A 10,301-nucleotide genomic window follows, 5' to 3' on the forward strand; every position below is an offset into this window, starting at 1 on the left:
AAGATGAGCATGGTGTGGTGACAAGAAACAAAGCCCGACTTGCGGCCAAAGGTTATTCACAAGTCGAAGGTTTGGACTTTGATGAAACTTATGCACTCGTAGCTAGGCTTGAATCAATTCGTATATTACTTGCCTATGCTACTTACCATGGCTTTAAGCTCTATCAAATGGACGTGAAAAGTGCCTTCCTCAATGGACCTATCAAGGAAGAGGTCTATGTTGAGCAACCTCCCAGCTTTGAAGATAGTGAGTACCCTAACCATGTGTATAAACTCTCAAAGGCGCGTTATGGGCTCAAGCAAGCCCCAAGAGCATGGTATGAATGCTTGAGAGATTTTCTTATCACTAATGGCTTCAATGTCGGAAAAGCCGATCCTACAATCTTTACTAAAACTGTTGCAAAAGATTTGTTTGTATGCCAAATTTATGTTGATGATATTATATTTGGGTCTACTAACAAATCAACTTGTGAAGAGTTTAGAAGGATCATGATACAGAAATTCGAGATGTCTATGATGGGGGAGTTGAAGTATTTCCTAGGATTTCAAATCAAGCAACTCCAAGATGGCACCTTCATTAGCCAAACAAAGTATATTCAAGACATACTTAAGAAGTTTGGAATGAAGGATGGCAAGCCAATCAAGACACCCATGGGAACCAATGGGCATCTCGACCTCGACACGGGAGGTAAATCCGTAGATCAAAAGGTATACCGGTCAATGATAGGATCTTTACTCTACTTATGTGCATCTCGACCGGATATTATGCTTTCCATATGCATGTGTGCAAGGTTCCAAGTCGATCCTAAGGAAGTTCACCTTAGGGCCTTGAAAAGAATCATGAGATATTTAGTTTAGACTCCTAAGTTTGGGCTTTGGTACCCTAAGGGATCCACCTTTGATTTAATAGGATATTTCGATGCCGATTGGGCAGGGTGTAAAATTGATAAGAAGAGCACATCAGGGACTTGTCAATTTCTGGGGAGATCCCTGGTGTCTTAGGCTTCAAAGAAACAAAATTCAGTAGCTCTTTCCACCGCCGAAGCCGAGTACATTGCTGCAGGCCATTGTTGTACGCAATTACTATGGATGAGGCAAACCCTCAGGGACTATGGCTACAAATTGAGCAAAGTCTCTCTCCTATGTGACAATGAGAGTGCAATCCGCATGGCGGATAATCCCGTTGAACACAGTCGCACTAAGCACATAGACATTCGGTATCACATTCTGAGAGATCACCAACACAGCGGGGGATATCGAAATAGCTTATGTAAACACTAAGAATCAATTAGCCGATATCTTTACCAAGCCATTAGATGAGAAAACATTTAGCAAACTTAGGAATGAGCTAAATATACTTGATTCTCGGAATTTTGATTGAACCATTGCACACATAGCTCATTTATATACCTTTGATCATATCTCTTTCATTTGGTGCAAATGCATATTTCTTATCATTCTTGTACCAAGGCTACAACTAATGTATTTTCAAGTGCGTTTCTATACTAAGTCGTAGATTGAAAGGGAAATGGAATCTTCAGCAAAGACAAGGCTTCCACTCCATCTCTGACGGTATCATTTACCCTTTGCCGTTGTTCCTCCACACTCTCAAATTGGTATAATCCTTCACTCATATTTTCTTTACCAATGGGGGAGAAAATTTAAAAAGGGCTCTCAACGTCTCCGTTTTTGGCGATTAATGCCAAAGGGGGAGATAATATTAAGCCAAAATCAAAAGGACCGCACCACCATAATTTCAAAATTTTTCAAAATAAAGCTTTAATTGATATTTGGCAATTTCTAAATTGGTATCCATGCATCACTTGTCTTGAGAAAGCAAAATTTCAATTGGTATCTAATTAATGGAAATTTCTTCAATTGGTATCTTTCAAGATCATTTTTCAAAATTAGTATCAATTTCAAAACCTCTTGAAAGCTAAGAGGAGAACTTCATTCAGGGGGATTATATTTAGTCAAAGGAAAAGCATTTGAAACAGGGGGAGAAATTTCAAATCTTGAAAATGCTTCTTGCAATCTTATTCATATACCTTTGACTATTTGCAAAAGACTTTGAAATGGTTTTCCAAAAGGATTTGTAAAACAGAACAAGTGGTGCAAATGTGGTCCAAAATGTTAAAGAAAAGAAAAGCAATACATTCATATCTAGTGAGATTATCAATTGGTTTAATTCCAAGTAACCTATGCACTTACCATATGCAAACTAGTTCATTTCTGCACTTTATATATTTGCTTTGGTTTGTGTTGGCATCAATCACTAAAAAGGGAGATTGAAAGAGAAATAGGGTTAACCTTTTTCTACAATTAATTTTGGTGGTTGAATGCCCAACACAAATATATGGACTAACTAGTTTGCTCTAGAATACATGTTCTACAGGTGCATAAGGTACAACACAAACCAATAAATATTCAAGTTAGGGACCCAATTGAAAAGGATCAAAAAGGACTTGAGTGTGCTGTGGTCTGGCGCACCAGACTGTCCAGTGTGCCACCAGACAGTGTCAGGAGCACCAGGACCGTACAAGGTCAAACCAGTCACTCTCGCGAAAACTCGGGCGCGCTCCGCTATAATTCACCGAACTGTATGGTGAGTCAGCGGGCAATGGCTACCCAGCGCCCAAGGTCGACTCTACAAATTTCTACAGTGCGTGAACAGTGTGCGGCAGAAGTCAGAGCAGAAAGTCAGAGGGGCACCGGACTGTCCGATGCCGCAAGAGGACAAAGCCCCCAACGGTTGACCGGGCTCTAGACCCTAACGGTTGGGTGACGTGGCAGCGCATCGGACAACCTACAGTGCATGTCCGGTGGCGCACCGAACTGTACCGTGCGCCCATCGACAGCAGCCTCCCCAATGGCTACCTTGGTGGTTGAGGGCTATAAATACTCCCCAACCACCACCACTTCTAGCATCCAAGATTTCTGAACATCACATTCAATACAAGAGCTCTAGCATTCACTCCTAGACACAATTCAAAAGATCAAAGCCTCTCCAAGTACCAAATTCACCTCAAATACTTAGTGACTTGTGAGAGAGTGATTTCGTGTTCTTTTGAGCTCTTGCCTCTTGGATTTCCTTTCTTCTTTCTCATTCTTGTTCTCAAGTGACTTGTAATCAAAGCAAGAGACACCTAAGAGTGTGGTGGTCCTTGCGGGGTCTTAGTGACCCGATTGATTAAGGGAAAGGCTCACTCAGTCTAAGTGACCATTTGAGAGAGGGAAAGGGTTGGAATAGACCCGGTCTTTGTGACCTCCTCAACTGGGACTAGGTTCTTTGGAACCAAACCTCGGTAAAACAAATCACCGTGTTCATTCGCTTGATTTCCATTTGATTTGTTTCCCCTCTCTCCCGGACTTGATTTTAGTACTAACGCTAACCCCGGCTTGTAGTGTGTGGTTAAAGTTGTAAATTTCAGATTACACCTATTCATCCCCCCTCTAGGTGACTTTCACCGGGGCGTCGGGTCGCGGGGCTTGGGCGCGCTCCTGGCGGCCTGGCGGCTGTGTAGTCGGGGCGAGGGCGTTGCTCCTGGTGGCGCGCGGGGAAGGGGACGCGAGGGGGAGGAGAGGGAGGCCAGGTGGCGGCGACGGCTTGGTTACGGTAGGGAGGGGCACGCGCTAATGGGCCCTGGTGGGCCGTTAGGGTTAGGGTTAGGTTAGGGTTTTTCTTTTTTTCTATTTCTTTTCTAATTTCAAAAATATATTTTTAAATAACCCTAAAATTCATAATAATTATACCAAAATTATTTATAAATAAAATATTAATTTTTGGAATAATAATTATTATATTATTTATTTGAATTTTCATTTAAGAAGAAATGCTATTAAATATCCAAAATCAATCATGAGCAATCAAAAAAATTATTCCAAATGCAAATAAATAACAAACACTTGAATGAAAAAATTATTGCCATAATTACCATTAATAACTAAATGTGTTATTTTTAGTTGATGGTTTTTATAGTGTTACAGATATGTCGGGAGTCCCGAGAGAACTGGCCGAGCACAAACTGAAGGTGTATCCTCAAGCAAGGCCGATTCGACAGAAGTTACGTTGTTTCACGCCTGACAAAAGGGAAGCTATTCACGCCGAGTTAGCCCACTTAGTGTCAGCAGGGTTCATTAGGGAAGTACTGCACCCCAAGTGGCTAGCGAATCATGTTCTTGTACTCAAAAAAAATAAAGTAGATTGGCGCATGTGCGTCGACTATACTGATCTCAACAAACATTGTCTGCAGAATCCCTTCGGGCTCCATAGAATAGATCAGGTAGTTGACTCGACTGTTGGTTGTTCCATGCTCTCCTTCCTAGACTACTACTCTAGATATCATCAGATCAGCTTGGCAAAAGAAGATGAGGAGAAAACTGCTTTCATCACCCCATTTGGAGCTTTCTGATATACCTCCATGTCGTTCGGCCTCAAGAACGCTGGAGCGACTTACCAGAGAGCCATCCAAACATGCTTAGCCGATCTCTAGGGCAAGCAGGTGGAAGCCTACGTCAATGATGTGGTTATCAAGACAGAAAACTCAGAAAACTTCATCGACGATTTGCAACTGGTCTTCAATAGCCTGAGGCGCTACCGGTGGAAGCTGAATCTAGAAAAGTGTGTCTTTGGAGTGCCGACCAGAAAGCTACTAGGATTCATTGTCAACAACCGAGGAATTGAAGCGAATCCGGAGAAGATTGAGGCCATCATGAGAATGGAAGCGCCATGGTCGTAGAAAAAGGTGCAAAGGCTTACTGGATGCATGGCAGCTCTCAGCAGGTTCATATCAAGGCTAGGCGAGAAAGGAATACCATTATACAAATTGCTCAAGAAGGTGGACAAGTTTCATTGGACAACAGAGGCATAGGAGGCCCTAGAGCCACTGAAGAAGTTCTTGACCACACCGCTAGTACTCAAGCCACCGTGCCGAGCTACGCCTGGTCAGCTGGTGGAAGATCTGCTCCTGTATATCTCCTGCACGACTCATGTGGTAAGCACCACGTTAGTAGTCGAGCGGGCGAAGGAAGGACATGCATACCCTGTGCAGCATCCAGTCTACTTCATCAGCGAAGTCCTCGGGCCCTCAAAAATAAGGTATCCTCAAGTCCAAAAGTCGTTGTATGTGATACTTCTAACCGCTCGCAAGCTCCGGCACAACTTTGACGACCACAAAGTCATAGTAGTCACAGGATTTCCGATAGGTGATATTCTCCACAACAAAGAAGCTATTGGAAGGATAGCCAAGTCGACGTGTGAGCTCGGGGCTCACGACATCGAGTTCTGGCCCCACACGGCGATAGAAACTCAGGCATTGGTCGACTTCATATCAGAGTGGACTGAGCACCAGGTCCCGGATAGCCCAGAAGTTGCTGAAGTGTGGAGAATGTACTTTGATGGCTCGCTGAAGATGCAACGAGCGGGTGCAGGGATTCTCTTTATTGCTCCCAGAGGTGAACAACACAAGTATGCACTCTAGCTATTGTTTCCAGCATCAAATAATGCAGCGAAGTATGAAGCACTGGTCCATGGGTTGAGCATCGCGGTATCACTCGGCATCAAGAAGCTGATGGTATATGGCGACTCGCTAGTGGTCATAAGCCAAATAGACAATGATTGGGACTACTCGACTGACTCAATGGGCAAATACTGTGCAGTTGTGTGAAAACTGGAAAATAAGTTTGAAGGATTGGAATTCCATCACATGGAAAGGGATCGCAATGCAGCAGCAGATGCATTGTCGAAGATGGGATCTAGTCGGGCCCAGGCTCCGCCTGGGATCTTCATCCAGGAAATATCACAGCTGAGCATCATCATGGGTCAGATGGAAGAATGCAACACCTTGAGTCAGCTGGAGGCAGATCCCAATGACTGGAGAGAGCCAACCATCAGCTACATAAAGAATAAAGAAGAGCCGAATGACAAGGCTTCGGCAAAGCACATTGCAAGGCAGTCAGCCCACTACACCATCATAGGGAGCTTGCTGTACAGAAGAGGCGCAAGAGGAGTCTTCATGAAATGCATCCACTCAGCCACCGGGAGACAGCTGTTAGATGAAATTCATGCTGGGTAGTGTGGTGTGCATGTTGCATCAAGAACTCTGGTGGGAAAGGCTTTCAGATCTGGTTTCTACTGGCCAACTGTGAAGAGCGACGATGCGAGTTAGTCCAGAAGTGTGAGGCGTGCCAGTTCTTGTCAAAGCAACAACACTTGCCCGCGCAGCAGCTGCAGACCATTCCTATAACTTGGCCGTTTGCATGCTGGGGGGCTGGACATGATCGGACCTTTCAAGAAAGCTCAAGGAGGTTATACTCATGTACTGGTTGCTATTGATAAATTTACAAAATGGATAGAGTACAAGCCAATTGCTTCCTTGACCTCAGCAAAAGCAGTGGAGTTTATCCAAGATATAATGTTTAGGTTTGGAAAACCGAATAGTATCATCACTGACCTGGGATCCAACTTCACCAGCTCAGAGTTCTTCGATTTCTGTGAGCAAAGGAGCATCGAGATCAAGTACGCATCAGCGGCACATCCAAGAGCTAATGGCCAGGTGGAAAGAGCCAACGGAATGATACTGGATGCACTCAGAAAAAAGGTATTCGACAAGAGCGAAAAGCTTGCAGGAAAGTGGATCAGAGAGCTACCATACGTGGTCTGGAGCCTACGAACTCAGCCCAGTCGAGCTCTACATGGAAATACCCTGTTCTTCATGGTGTATGGGTCGGAGGCAGTGTTGCCTGCTGATCTGATCTTCGGGGCGCCGAGGCTGACCTTTGAAAACATAGCTGAGGCAGAAGCAACCAAGCTAGAAGACATTGATGTGTTGGAGGAGGAACAATTGAACACGGTAATTCAGTCGGCCAGGTACCAGCAGACCTTGGGCGCTACCACGACAAAGTTGTGCGGCACCGATCCTTTGCAGTGGGAGACTTGGTCCTCTGCCGAGTTCTAACGGGGGAGGGGCGACACAAGCTATCACCACCATGGGAAGGACCGTTCATCATAGCAGAGGTCACACGGCCGGGTTCATATCGGCTTACTCGGATGCACGACACAGAAGTGGGGAACTCATGGAACATTGAGCACCTCAGAAAGTTCTACCCTTAGCGATGCCTCAAAACTCTCGAACGAATGTTGTACTCTGTAACCAGAAGGTTTCATCATCAATAAAGCTTTCATTTCACGAAGGCGTTCAAACTCTTGATTGACAACTGACTTAGATTGGCTCGACTCTAAATTGGCATGACATGACTAAGGGTGATCACTATTGTAACACCCCAGGTATTTATCGTCTGCTCGACCACGAGTGCGGACTTTAACACGTGATAGCGGTAGATAACACGGATGCTAAATTTTAATCATCCTTATTTATCACAATTATGATATCGTGTCTGTCTTCATCTGTCTAAATTGTCCTAATTTATTTTGCAAAATTCAGACTTTGGTAATTTTCGGAAATCGAATCTGGTTCCGTAAATTTCGTTTGAAATTCTTTCACGCTTGCGTTACACGTGTCTCTTTGTGACCTAACATCGCGACGAGCTTGGCGGGCGCAACCTTGTGTGTGACAACGCACAGCTTCTCACTTACGTGAAAGACACGTATCGTCTCCACGGAGGTCCCCGTGTGCACCTTATCTCACTACCGCTATCCCTTTTGTTTATCCGAATCCGCCATTGATTCAACTCTTCACTACATGCCGCGCCTTCCGTCACTCCGCTACCGCATGTCCGACGTGCTAGCTAGTGTAAAATTTGGGAATCGATTGATTTCATAAATCTGGACTGCGCATGCTATCCGAGGAAAACACACGCAAAGTCGATAACCGAGGTTGGTTTCATCCTACACGCTATTTATGGCAGAGAAATCCAAGTATCTGGTTGCGGGCGAATTTATTCGATCCCAAATAAATCAATGGAACAATACCATCTTGTCCCAGATAAATTAAGCGGATCTCGACAACTAAAGTTTTTAGTGTAAAATAATTTAGTCCCCTTTTGTCATCCGTGACATCGCGTCTACGGATTTTTAATGGAATTGTTCTCTAGTCGAGTGTTCGAGTAGCGAACGGAATTCGTCTAAAGTCAACTGAATCAAATGCAGATTAAAATATCAAAGCCGATACTGTGGTTCTGTCCGATTATATCTCACCCAGATCCAAATGTTTGAATATATAACAGGTAAAAATTCATCTGACCTCGCGAAAATGCTCATCAATTCAAACTTCGTCTAGATATTGTGTCATGATAATGCCTTAATAGGACTTGTTTTGACTCTCCTAAATTCTAATCTAAAACTCATATTATAATTATGTCTATATTCATATTGTTGTTTTAAGAGGAATAATCCAATTTTCTATTCCTTAGACCTAGCCTTATCTCTTTATGCGTGAGGTTAGAGGATAAAGGCCTGTTTGGTTCGATGACTAACTTGCCACACTTTGCCTAACTTTTCTGTCTAAGGTTAGTTCTTCAATTCGAACGACTAATTTTTGTCAAAGTGTGACACATTTAGACACGAACCAAACAGCCCTTAAATGTTCTATTTTCTTTTTACTCCGCATGGCTGCTTCTTTCCGTTATCTGCACCCGCCACACTTCGAGTGGAGACTTTTCAGCACTCTTCTTATCCGACCGCTGGATATTTCCATTAGGTCGTATCTCCCACGCGCGTGCGGTCTGATTATTTTCAACCGTCGTTATCTTCTGGCCGCTGCGCACTTCTCTCCTGCTTCTTCCACGGCAGCTCCCTCGGCTTCATCTCCCAGCCGCTCCTCCTCTCTCCTCCCTCTGATTTTTGCCTGCGCGCGCGTCGTCTTCTCCAGCAGCTCCTTACCTTCCTGCGCGCGTCCCTCCAGCCTGCAAGCAACCGAGCTTCTTCTTCCCCATCTCTGGCCCGACTGTGCGCTCTCCCTGGTCTCCCATGGCGCCCCAACCCCCAAGGCCGACCATCCCTGCTCGCGCCCATCTCCCTGAGTTCCGTGCGCGCGCGTCTCTGGCCCCAACTTAGAGCTCGCTCGGCCGCGGCCTCGTCCTAGCTCCCTGGTGCGCTTGTCCGGCGCCCTGCTCCCTGCGCGCCGCCGGCCATCCCCAGCTCACTCGGCTTCCCTGCACCGCTCCATGGCGGTTCAGCCTCCAGCTTCGGTGCCCGGCCAAGCTCCCCATGGCGCGCATCTCCCTGGCCAAAGCTCTCTCTTCCCTCTCCCATGGCGCGCACGCCTGCTCCGCTGTTGGCCGCGCCCTGCTCCCTGCTGCGCGCGTCGGCCTCCAGCCCGTGGAGCTTCTTCTGTGCGCGCGCTTCTGTTCTGCTGTTCAGCCATCGTTTGCTTCGCTGGACGCTCAAGCCATCGGACGGTTCCTCTCTTTCGTGCATCACAGATCTGGTGGCCATCCCTTTTATCGGAGCAGTCCGCGCCATAGAGTTCGCCCGGCCCGGTCCCATGCGCCAGCACGCTGTGGTCGAGTTTATTGAGTTCACCAACGCTCTGTTGCCGATTTGACTGTCGTCGCTGCTGCATGCCTCGCTGCATGCTCGCCTAGTATCGTCTGTTGTACCCTTACACTCGCTTTGCCGCTTGTGCCAACTTCGGCCATCGCGACGTCTGCTCCATCCCGACACCCTGCGCTTGTGCTTGATAAAAAGCCCAAACAAATCACCACGCTATTATTTCCATCAAATAGAATTATCATGCCACCACGTCGATGTCGTTATTTGCCTCCGCACTGCTGTCGATCGGCAACCTTGCTATTGTCGTGATGAGAATGTTAAATTTTAGAAGTTTGAGTGAAGAAGTGGAACTTGCGAGGCGCTTGCCAGAAACTCGACAGGAGGCATGAACAAGAATCAGCAATGTTTGCTTGGAATTCTAATTGAATCGGTAACCGTTCTCTAGTTCGCTATTTTTTTAATTGATTGAGTCGATGGATTGAATAGATATATTAATCGTAATAATCCTCGTGTTAGCGCAGGCACGTTGTGATAGTGTTAAATATATGTGCAGTACGATGGAGTTAGTAATGCAAAAGATAGATTAATTTATGTGAGCTGATGACGTAAAAGATAGATTTAGTATTTCATACAATTATCCAATAAATTTGTTCATTGTCGATTATGCTAAATATATTTGTTTAGTGAAGTCGAAATATAAGAACCCCGTGCAGAAAAACGTTTTAGGTCTTTAGATTTAAAAATTATGGTCTGGTAGTAGTCTTTGATGTCTTATAAGGTTTTGCTTGCTAAAGCGAATGATGTGATGCTATGTTAATTATTGTGCTAAATAAGTAACCTAGAGAATTAGT

This window comes from Zea mays, chromosome 4 (assembly GCF_902167145.1).
Source record: "Zea mays cultivar B73 chromosome 4, Zm-B73-REFERENCE-NAM-5.0, whole genome shotgun sequence".
Lineage (NCBI taxonomy): Eukaryota > Viridiplantae > Streptophyta > Magnoliopsida > Poales > Poaceae > Zea > Zea mays.